This window comes from Coturnix japonica, chromosome 1 (genome assembly GCF_001577835.2).
Source record: "Coturnix japonica isolate 7356 chromosome 1, Coturnix japonica 2.1, whole genome shotgun sequence".
NCBI classification, from domain to species: domain Eukaryota; kingdom Metazoa; phylum Chordata; class Aves; order Galliformes; family Phasianidae; genus Coturnix; species Coturnix japonica.
The window spans coordinates 112253656-112265729 of NC_029516.1; the positions used below are offsets into that span (position 1 = coordinate 112253656).

Below are 12074 nucleotides of genomic sequence, written 5' to 3' on the forward strand. Positions count from 1 at the left end.
GGTTAGGCCTTAGCACTGTGAGATGATAGCAGTCCCCACTAGAGTGATTTGACAGAATGCTTACTGCTTCAGCATAGTTATCTGAGTAGAATGAGAGGCTTTCCTCCGAGAGTCTGCTATGTAGAAAGCACAATGAATAATGTTACACAGAGCAGCGAGTATAAAACAATTAACTTCAAAACCTAATCTAACCACTAACCAAATAGCTTGTTACAGTTACCAGGAATGTTTTCAGAGCATGATAAAGAGCAATATTCAAATTGCACATATCTAGTCTTTTAGACCAAAATCTTCACTGTCTTGAGTTTGAACAGGTGAACAATCCTTTCAGCTGTTCTGCAGGAGAAGACATAAAAATGAACCAGTTCACTTGTGAAGTGGTTTATGCTTTTTTAGTTTTTTTGTTTGTTTTTTCTCCTTTTTCTTGTTTTAGAAGCATACAGTTGCACACTGATAGTCTCTAAATGTTATTTTAACAAATTGGACCATTTGGTATTTTCAGACACCTGCCTCGATCATTCCTGCTGCGACTTTCAAGGGGGCAGATTACGGTTCAGCACTGTCTCGTTCATCTAACAATTTGGAACAGAGTAATTAATCTTCACTTTCTCTATCCAAACCCCCACATGCGGCATTAAGTAAATGGCTTCAGTGCTCACAGGGAAATGTTAAAAGCATGTAACAGTAAAATGGGGCGTGAATAGCTTTTTTCCCTCTCCCTGCTTTACCTGTCCCCAAGATTACAAGTGGCTGGTGTGTACTGGAAGCGAGGGGAGTTTCTCTTTGTGGTTTACTCTGACATTTAGGATGATAAGGGAAACTGGATATTTCATAATCTGATATGAATCAGGTACTACCCATTGCTCCTCTAGAGAGGCACAAATTGTTTCAGCATCAAGTGCTGGTACTGAAATTAAGGTTTACCTTTCTCCAGAGAGCATTAACAGTGGGTCATTTGTAGTGTGCATTATTGGGCCGAAGTCAGAGTATATTTAAATATCACTGTAAAAAAGATGAACCATTAGGGAATACGTATCATTATCTTCAGATTTCTCTTCATGTGACAGAGGAGGGGCTTTTATGGATCAAAGATCAATTAATATTAGACAACCATTTGAAAGAGAATTGGCAATAAGCATTCATATGAAACAATGTAATATTAAGAAGATGTTGAAACTGCATCACGTGAGATGCTCTTGCTGACATGACATTTTTTTACTTTTTCCAAAGAGCTAGACTATGTTGTGTTGTTTTTGTGTTGTTTTTTTTTAATTATCCCTTATATGTCCCTCATACACCAAGAAAATCACAGGGTACAGACACTGAATAAGTGATGGGAGCATCTCTGCTTTCTCCATTTGTTATATTTGGAATGCGCAAGGAAGGGACTAATCAATAATGTAATGAAGGTACTTGCCCAAGTTACTGTGAGAGCCCTGTGGTTCTGATGTAATTTCAGAACAGTGCTGAGGCTGCTCTAAATTTGGCACTGCTCAACAAACAAGGGAGCTGTAGATGTCTTGTGGATCAGACCCTCTGTACTGACTGGTTATAAAAAGAGAAGAATGCAGATGCATTATCAAAGCACTGATTGTTATTATTTTTCTTCATCAGAAGATCCTGTGATTAGCTGCATAGTATAAGTAATTTATGAGTCTGCTCTCTGGCTTGCCTGTGAGAGTATGATAAGCTGCAGGCATATTAGCATATTTGTTTAAATTGCTAATGTTAGAACAGATCTCTCCTATGATCTCATTATAGTATGCTATGGCATTTGCATTCCGTGTACAGTGAATGGATTGATTGGAGTTCAACTGCTTGGTATCTGGCAGCAGCACCTATCAATCTAAAAATATGTCCCCTGTCCATCAAAATAAGATTAAATACAATTCCACAAATACTTGAGCTTATTAAAATAAAAACAAAAAAACAAAAAAAACAAAAAAAACCTTGTTTGTGTTTCTGTACTGCACATGAAATAAGTGGCAGAGAGAATTTTCTCACATAGAGTGTGGAACATTAAAGACAGAATTTCTGAGGCTACGTGTTAGGATCTGCAAACCAACAAGTAGAAGTATCAGTTTCTGGATTTCCAAAACCAGAGCAGGACAACCAGATTCAACAATAACAACACTGAGTGCTTATATTTCAGGGAATTACAGTAGTGAAGCTGGAGTAGAGTTTTGTGTCCAAATGAAATTGCTTCTCACAGTTGGTCCTGCTATCATGTTTTCCCAGCATTTTGGATGCTTTGTGGAAATAGGGCCTCTTACAGTCCCGTTGGACACCTGCTCATTTCTGTCCTATCGTCAATCTGTTCCAGTTCCTGCAGTATTGTGTTTCTTGATTGCAAGGAGCATTGTAATCAAAATAATACTGGGTTACTATACAACGTAGCTTATAGGGTGTGCAGAATACAAGGCATGCTACTGAATACCCCCTTAAAGAATAGGACAAATTTATTCCATACAGAGCTGACCCTGTGTTCTGAAGAAACAGAAGCCTGCACAAAAACCAAGATAAATTCTACAGATAGTGTCACCAGAAATCCATTATTAAGAATTCACACATGATGAAACATGATCACGTTACAGTGGTTCAATAAACAATCCTCGTTTATGTATCTGAGACTTAAGTTTTGTTAAGATTAGATGCATCAACCTACTTCTCTGATGATACTTGCACACATGTGCATGTGCATTCTCATGTATGTGAAGTGATAAGTGCACTGAAGCCTTCATAGACATACTGTTGTGTATAGACAGATCCAGATAAGTTTTGGAAGCTTCTTCCAGTGTTGCCCGTTAAAACATACATGATGAACTGAAGAAGTATGCATGCAGAAATCAAGGTAAAAGTATCAGTAGATTCAGCTGTTGGACCTGCTTTGTGTCACTTTTGTGATAGATTGCATTTCACTACAAAAGGCCGTGTGTTTATTGAAACTTTGTTTCAGACTGCGGCTGATTGTCCGCTAGCAAAGGGCATGAAAAGCTTGGACTAACTATAGTATGGAAAAACAGAGCAGCAGGACAGCACCTGCCAATAACACCAGTTTTCACAGTGGTTGATCCTGAATGCACCCGGATGAATGTAAGATAGCATGGCTGGAGGGATGGTCCAAAGAAACTGCGTGATGCTGTTTAATGAAACTCAGGGATAGGATATGAGCTGAGGAATCTAAAATCCATCCAGCTTGGACTTGAGTTATGACCCTTGCTAGGCTAGTTAGAACTTGATTTGACTCTAGATTACCTATAGATGTTTAATATCATTAAAAAAATAAAAAAAATAAAATAATAAAAAAAAAAAGTTGCAATAATCACAATCCCTCTGCACATCTGTCTTGCTTTCTGCATGCTCGTTTTTCCAGTTATGAGCTGACATTCCACTCGCATGCTAAAAGACACAGCCTGGAGAAACCTTTAGAAAACCTTATGAAGGGTGTGCACATGTGAGGGCTCCAGTCTATTGTTTCAAGTGAATGAAATGAATAGGAAATTAAATAATCACAACAGTTGTTTATTGTTTCAATGAGAACAAAGTGCTCACTCCACGGAAGAAAGACTGAAGGCTGTGGCTTTGCATCCTTGTGCTCAAACCTCTGAGGTATGTTTTGCTTCACTTTACCGTGTTAGCATTGTATGAAAGAAGGCATTGGAACATGAAAAGCGGCGAACACAAGGAAGCAGTTCTTTCCTGCTGTTTCCACTTTGCATGAATTTTTAACACCTTTACTGGAGACCAAACATCTGGTCTGACTTCAGTGGGGGTTCCTCCTGGGCACTTTGATGAAGCATTTGCAGTTTGCCATTGCAGTTTGCTGCTTGCGTGCAAATTTAGCTAAAAAAAAAAAAAACAACAAACCAACAACAACAAAACACAAGAAGAAGTTAAGCAACTATCATCCTCTGTCATTTCACCTGAAAGTAGGGTGTCCATGGGGTCCTGGGCACTGTACTCCTTCAGATCATCTCCATTTTTGGTAAACTCCTGCAGGACTCAGTTTGTTATTAAGTTTTTGAGTAATATTTGGAAAAATCAATAAACGCAGCCTTCTGCAACCCTCATTGTGCATGGGGCAGGTTGGGACAGCCCCAGTCTCCTGTTACCATCTGGGCGCTGATGCTCCCTCATCACTCAGCACTAGGCTAATTGCTCTTGGGACTGAGCTTGCCTTATGTCTGGCTGTGTGGTGGTGCCATCCCATGGCCTCCCGTCCTCTGGCCTCCAGGCCAAATGCTGGATGCTCGAATAGAGGACCCTGCTTCCTCACCCTCTTTGGGTTGGGTCTAGAAAGAGAAAGCAGGTATTTCAGTGCCGGCCCAGCGAGAAGGGCAGTTGACAGGCTGGCGGAGGTGGTTAGGTGGAGCGGGTTTTCCTGCAATTGTAGGGAAGGCTTTCCTGTTGTGCTCCAGCTGCCGCTGCCTCACAGTGAAGGAGAAAGGCAGCACTGGGATTAGGATTGCTGGGACGGGGGCTGCCACTGGGCTGCCCACACTTCCTGAAGGGTCAACGGTCCATATCTCTGCAGCCATGGCCCAGCCGGGAGGAGGAGGGCGGGATGCAGCGGTGGGTACCTGTGGGGTGGTCAGTGCTGGAGTGTGGGGGCTTGTCATTGCAAGGGACTGGGGAAGCATTTTTGAAGGTGTTCAGTGTTTGTACAGGAAGAGTGGAGGTTTGGTCTATTGCTATGATGATTTTTGTTTTCAGTACTAGAAATGTGGGGGAAAGGGGAGGGAACTGGAAGGGAACTTTTTGGCAGTCTGTATTTATCTCTTGTGTATTCAGACAAGCACTTGTTGTTGTCTTCTTGTCATGAAGCACGAAAAGTTAGAGAGCTGAAGTGAGCATTAGCATCTTCATAGTGTTAACAACATCTGGAACATTATAATTCTGTTTTAAAAAGAACAGATGAAGGCTGAGATGTGTGTTTACACAAGAAGAATGGGAAAAAATACAATAATTCCCTACAGTCCGCTTCACTCCTTGAGCAAAGTCTTTCAAATCCCATTTATTTATTTGCAACTGATGAAGTTATGTAACCTAGAACTTAAGTAGGATGGCCGAGAGACTGTGGTGTTTGTTCAGAGGTTTGTTTGTTTTTTTAATACTTTTGGCACTAGTATACTTGCAGGGATGGTCCACAGGTAGAGAATTTCTAATGCCATTTTTCCCAGTTCAATATTTCAAAGTGAGCTGGTTTCTAAGGACAAGATAAGCTGACATTCAGGCCAGCGTTAAACTGGGTACTTAGCAAGCTCCCAGAAAAGAAAGGTTGAGGTTAGAGATGGTGCAAACATATGCTAGTAATACATATTAGTGGTGACTTAGTTGATAACTGACAGGAAGCAGACAATTTATTCAAGGTTTTTTTTTAATAAACTGTATATGTTCTTGATGAGTAGGGTCTCAAAGGGATGTAATTAAGTTATTGTTTTCTCCTTCCATGGTGTCTTAAAAGCTAGTAAGCTATTTTCTGAGTGATATTGATAACCTCTAAGTAAGAGGCCTTTCTGGGGTCTTGATACAGTTTTTCAGAAGTGATTGGTTATGTTAGCTGCCTTTTTTTTCTGCCTCAGCGTATACTAAAGGTTGGCTGCAGGACGATTAATCTGAGGTTGTCAAGTAAATTGGTAACTAGTCCAAATATCTATAGTCAGTGGGTCCTTTCCACTGCATGCATCTGTGCAAGTGTATGCATGTTCAATAGCACATTTAGCCATATCCTGATAGTGAAAAAAAAAGCATTTTCTGTTATTTTTGTAAGGTTATGTGGCAAGGCTTCTCCCAAGATCAGGAGCTTTCTGAGAACAGGAAAAGAGCTGTATGAACCTGTGACTCAGGGCTGGGACTCCAATCAACAGAGATGCTGTATAATGACATCTTAGAATGACGACTTCTCTTAGGAGAGTGAGCTTAAATTTAATAATGGAGCTTCTGGCTTTTGTTCAGTTTTCTGGTTTATATCAAGTGAAGTATAGGTAAATTGGATCACTTTTTCTTATCATTTTGCTAAAATGGATTAGAAACTGGTGTTACTGTGTTTCCTAACTTGCTTCAGTTCCCAGAGCACCTCTCTGGTTGGTCATCAGGAGAGTTTAAAAAGAACTAGTGCTATTTACCCTTTTGGTTTCTGAGCTGCAAATTATATTGCTGATACAATGCAATTCTTTGCTGGTCTTAATTTCTTAGCTTGAAGCAATGAAGTTTTGCCATGGCATGTCTACGGAAGACTTGTTTGTCAAGATTATGTGGTTACACTTAATGATTGGTTTGTCTCAGGTCTTTAAATAGCCCTTAAAGGATAACACCTTTAAAGAATGCAAACGCAAAGAGGAAAATATTTGAGATCATCAGGGTTTATTGTGGTATGTTTCTGTTAAGTAACACTTTCTTAAGAAATAAAATACAAGCGGGTGTGCGTCTGGCAAACAATATAGTGTTTCAGTTTCTTTGTAGCTGACATGACTTAGTTTTCTAGAGGGGTTAAAGAAAATCTTGCCACTTTAGGATTTTACCATATAAACAAGGAATGAAGACTGACTTTGCATCTCCCTGTGAGTGATACATGGTCTTACCAAAAAGGCTGAATTGGGATGCCAAACCCTTGAGTGTCTTAGGGGCAGAACAGTAGGCTTTTCACAGCTCAGCATTTCTTTTTCTTTTTAGTTGATCTCATCATTTTCATTTGTTGACCTGTTGTGTCAGGGTCAGAATATTCAGTCATGGACCATTCTGCCCATTTGGGGTGATTTGGATTAATACTGCAAGTCAGTATATACCTGCAAGTTGACTCTGATATCCATGCATCCTTTTGTATCTTTGGAAGTAGAGAATGATAGAAACTGGGTACTCTAGAAAAGAACTTTGCAAGCAAATTTAGCTAAATAAGTAATCACAGAGCTCATAAGAACATTCTTTAGCAAAAGCATAGAAGTAGATTGCCTATCTTCTTAAATCTCAAGAACACTGAATATGGTTACTTCTTAGATTAATTTATTTTACTCCAAGTTCTCTTTATATTTTGAATGAGTTCTAGGAAGCACAGATCATTTAATCCTAAAGATAATCTAAAATAGTTTATGTGTGGTGCCTCTAAAGATACCTGTCTTTTGCTGTTAACTACCATGGGAGTCGATAAAGACCAGTTCATATGAATACTGTCCTTTGTGGCTAGGATCCACTAGGCAGCAAGAGAGAAGAATAGGTTTCTAATATTTGTGCTACTCGTGATTTGCTATGATGTATTTGCAGACTTCTGTTTTGGTTTATAGGGCCAAAGAATGCTCCCCAAATAATTCTGCTAACAGAATTGGAGCTTAGTACTCCTCTGTGGAGCAGCAGAAGCACAGTCACTGTGGTCCAAGTGGCAGTGGTAAGATGGGAAATATCCCCATTTTACCTGAGCAAGTCTGGGGGTCTGATGAGGATCTTCATAATGATTTTTCCTCCCCAAATGGAGCAGTAGTGGTGCAGGTGCCTGTTTTGCTGCTTCTGGGCACAAGAAGCCTGAGCTGAGTGCTTCATGCACCAGTGAGAGAGGTTTCTAACTACCTCTGTCCTCTAAAATAGATTACCTTCAGAGCACAGATATAATTTGTTCCTTATCCTCCACACTCCCACACTTCACAGCTAATTTCCCCTTCTAATTAACTGATTACAATCTTGATTTTTAAATACACCATTGATCTTTGGCAGCTCAGCTTACTGCAAATAGAGCAAGGGAACTCCTTGGTGCTGGGTGGTGAGGTTTTTTGCAGCACTTAGAATCTCTTTGTAGCCTTTGCAAATGTGTAGAGTATACTCTGAGAATGCTTGTTTATTCTTTTAAAAAATAATAATAATTAAAAAAAGCTTTGGTGGGCTTTTTAATGATCACGTGAGGAGCAGAAAGCAAGGAAGTGAGAGGCCAGCAGTGCACCATGTAATGTGATAAGTATTGCTTTATAAGCACAGGGAGCTTTTAGATAGCCAAAGGAGCACCATATGCCCTCAGCTTGCTAGTAGTTTAAATTCAGATTTCTCTCTGGCAAGTGAGGTCATGGCTTCCTAACTGTTACAGTTCCTGGGGCTTTGTTTGCTGCTATTTATTTTAAAGGCTGTGTTTGATAAGAAAACTGACTTTCAGCTTCTTCCACTGGAATTATATTCTGCATTTTTATCTAAATGGAGATGATGATTATGAGTTGAAATAGTATTAACGATCCTCCCTTTACTGCAGGAAAGAATTCATAGGACAACTTGCTGGAAAGAGAATGATATGCTTTCTTGAAGCCACACTAAAACCTTCGCTAAAAAAATGCAGTAGCTTAAGGGCCCCAGTGCTTCCCAGGCTTTACTAAACATATCAGTGTGTGTGAATATATATGTCTAGGAGGAAAATACTGAACTATTTCTGGCTATTTCTGTAGTTGTATTGTCTGCTATAAAGAGTACCATGTCACCTAAGGCACTTCAGAAGTGAAATTCCTAGAAGTGAGAGATTTCCGGCTTTGTTGTGCCACCAAAGCCATATGAAGACTGGTGGGGCTTGGTGTGAGACCACTTCCTTAATATTTCTTGTTGTATTGCTGTGATATACCCCAGAATAAATGCCAGTTTCTTAATTGAGAAGTGTGAATTTTGTTGGAGAAGGGGTTTTTGGAACAGATCTTCAGGTATATTGTTAGGAAGACGCTGCTAATGTTTGTAGACCTAATGCTGACCTTCATGTGCTAAGGATTAAACAATCCTTTGCTTTCATTACACTCAAGCATTTTGAGGAAGTATTAAATCTTGTACTTAGAGTATGCAAAGCTACAGAACTTGCAAGACTACAAAAAATAAAGGTTGAAAAGCATTCCAAATGTGCATTAGTATAGATTTATGCGTGTGTTTAATATTGCATCCAGTATAGCATTGTATATAATATCAAATCAGCAATTTATTGATTACTTTGGAATTTAAGAGCTATGATCTTTGCATGGTTTTTTCTTTCTTTTTTCTTACCTACTAGGTTTTGAGGCTCAGTTATTGTTTTAGCTCCTGTGAGGAGGAATACATGATATTGTGCCAAAATTCTGTTACATGTTCATCTCACTGAAGAACATACAGGATTTGGCTTTTTGAAAATATATTCTGTTACTAACATATGGTTCAAGTGGAGAAAGATGTTATCAAGGCTTTGCATCACTGCAAGTAATATGGCAGATGTTCTTTTGCTGCATTAATATCCTTTAGGTGTTGCAAACAACTATCTCAAAATTGTAGAAATACTGTATGTTACTTCCTTGTAGACATGACAACTAATCATTCTTTTGTCAGGGAAAATGTATGGCTAGTATAAACTATTCAGTTTCTGTATGTGCTTTTGCATAATAGGCTGTTGAACAGGTACTGCCCTTTGAATATTTATTAATTTGCACTGCTCAGGTAAAAATAACAACAAAAAAAAATCAGTAGACAAACAAGTATTTCCATGCTTGAGGTCATGTGAAACTTGCTTTGTTTAATATTATGGAGGTTTCCATTAAACATTTTTTAAAAAATATATCTGAGTTTTGATTATTAGTTCCCTGTGCAATACTTACACAAATTACAATACTTAGATGATTATCTCACTAGCTGTGTTGCTGCAAATTGATAGCATCACAAGTTACTCATCGGCTCCAACATCCCTGGTGCCAAAGGTAGAACATCTAATGGACTTGGGACAAACCACACTCTATGAAACATTCCATTGGTTTAATCACATTTGAAATATTTATTGAATGTGATGTAAGGCAATCAGATTCATTTGTTCAAAGGAACAGTTGTTCCCAAGGCAATTTTGTCTGTATCCTGGAGAGGGATAGAAAATGGCAAAAGAAGAGCATTTTCTTCCTTTTTGTTTTACAGCTAACAGAAGAAATTGCAAGTGGTTTTTATTGCCCATGCCAAATTTTATGACAAGAACATAAATTTTGAATTTTCCTTTTATAGTGCACTTAACAGAAAAATACTGCTGCTTTGAAAACTGCAGCTGTGTATTATGATAGTAGACTGCTTAAGCACTTGCCATAGTTCATTCAGGAAAAGTATGTGTGTTCACTGTAAATCTTCTTTTACTATACACCTAGGATACGTAGGCACATGCATGCATACATGAATAGCCCATTTTATTACCTTTCATACCTAGTTTTTTATATTTCATGTGAAATTTCTTTTCATACCCATCTTGTGGCAACTTGATATTTTGCTTTCTAACCGAAAAAATTGGCATTTTCTAGAAAAACATTTAATCCACAAGTGCTTCATTTTTAGTTTAGTCTGCAGACTTGAGTACATTTATGAACATTCCCATATATGAGTTTGGAGGATCCGGGCCAGAGTAGCCTTATTGTAGTAATCATATAGTGGTAGCCTCAAGTCAGCAGATTGCTAGGAAAAAGAAAATGCTGTTTGAACCTACTTGAGTGTATTTTGGTGATCATTCACCAAAACATAACAAACTGGCTTGTCAGTGAGGTGGCACATCAAGGAGTTGTGGAATGTGGTACATATCCAGCTCTTTTGCATAGAACTATTGGTTACTAAGATTTTTAAAATCTGCTGAGAATCATAGAATCATAGAATGGCTTGGGTTGGAAGGGACCTCAAAGATCATCAAGCCCAAACCCCCCTGGCATAGGCAGGGCCACCAACCTCCATATCTAATATTAGACCAGGCTGCCCAGGGCCCCATCCAATCTGGCTATGAACACCTCCAGGGATGGGGCATCCACAACCTTTCTGGGCAGGCTGTTCCAGCACCTCACCACTCTGATAGTAAAGAACATCCATCCCCATGGCATCCAACCTAAATCTTCACTCCTTTAACATACAATTGTTTCCCCCTTCCATGTCACTGAGGCCACTACAATTTAAGGTGCACCAAAATATTCTTAATTCCTGCTGTGAACTCCTCATGAGGAGCTGGGGTGGAAACTGAAGCTTCTTAGGAAGCTTCTCTCATTCCTAGTAGATTCTCTTCTTGCTTTCCATGAAGGTTGTAAGGAGCTTAGAAGATTCTGTAGCTGGATAAGCTGCACACTGTACTTTAGACATCAGCTTAAAAGCAAAGGCAGCGTTGCAGTGAGTTAGAGAGCAGACACTGGATTACCCAGAAAATACAGCCCTTCTTTTGTGCCTCTTGAAGTCTTCATTGCTCTCTCCCAGTTGCGGTGTTTTTTGACATACCGGCAGCTGCAAAAGGAAACAGGGAAATGTCTTTGTTTGGTTCTGTCAGCATGCTCAGCTTTGATTACCATGGAAGACAGGCTTTTATGGGTTTCTATTCCAGGAATTTTACAGACTGAGATCAGATTTTGACACCAGATTTTGACTAGTCAGGAGTAAGTGGCTGTTGCATCAGGTCAGATAGATCAGAATGGTTTATCAGTTAGGATGGTGGTGTTTAGACAGAGCCATGACAGTGATTCAAACACTTTTCCATGAGTCAGTGATGCAAATATTTTTCTGCTGGTTTAGTCTTTTCAACTGTCTTTTAGACGAGTAACATAGAAAAGCCTTTGGTTATTCTTTTATTTAAAACAATGTGCTCTGAGAGGGAGACAAAATGAATGAAACCTTTTGGCACATGAGAGAGCAGGAGGAATTTTGTACAGAATGGAGAGCACAGAAGAAAGCCCCATATCCGGAACATGGTCCTAAGAAGCAAACCAGAAAGGTCGGCAGGTTTTCACTAGGCTGCCAAGAGATGAGCAATGATTAGGTGCCTTGCCTCCTTAAAACTTTGTCTGCTGCCAGCCCCAAATCCCCTTCTCCCATTTCCAGTGCAGCTTTCAGCCCGCAGGATAAGCGGATGATGAGGTATACAGTTGTGGTGTGGAAGGGATTCAAACAATGTGAATGAGATTCTTATCTTCTGGGACTTGTGTGATACAGAGAGTGAAGAGGAGGGAAGACAAACTGTTCTTCATTTGCAGAAAATGCTTTAATCTTTTGCTATGCTGTGTGGCTATGGCAGAGGAGAAAGCAGGGAAGCTGTCTTCCTGCTTAGATCAAATTGCCAGGCCTTTAATTTTGACCAGATGCACCATGCAATTATGGCA

The 12074-nt window shown here is 39.5% G+C and overlaps 1 protein-coding gene across 5 annotated transcripts in view; it reads left to right on the forward strand.

Annotated features, from left to right (window-relative positions):
- Positions 1–12074, forward strand: part of MID1 (midline 1) — a 234112-nt gene that overhangs the window by 123160 nt on the left and 98878 nt on the right. The window contains exon 1 of one of the 5 annotated variants that reach the window (XM_015887005.2): positions 4434–4572. The exons of the other annotated variants lie outside the window; for them this stretch is intronic. The gene's annotated coding sequence lies outside the window, so the exon portion shown is untranslated. Of the gene's footprint in view, positions 1–4433; positions 4573–12074 lie in introns of those variants that run through there. 5 annotated transcript variants of the gene reach the window in all.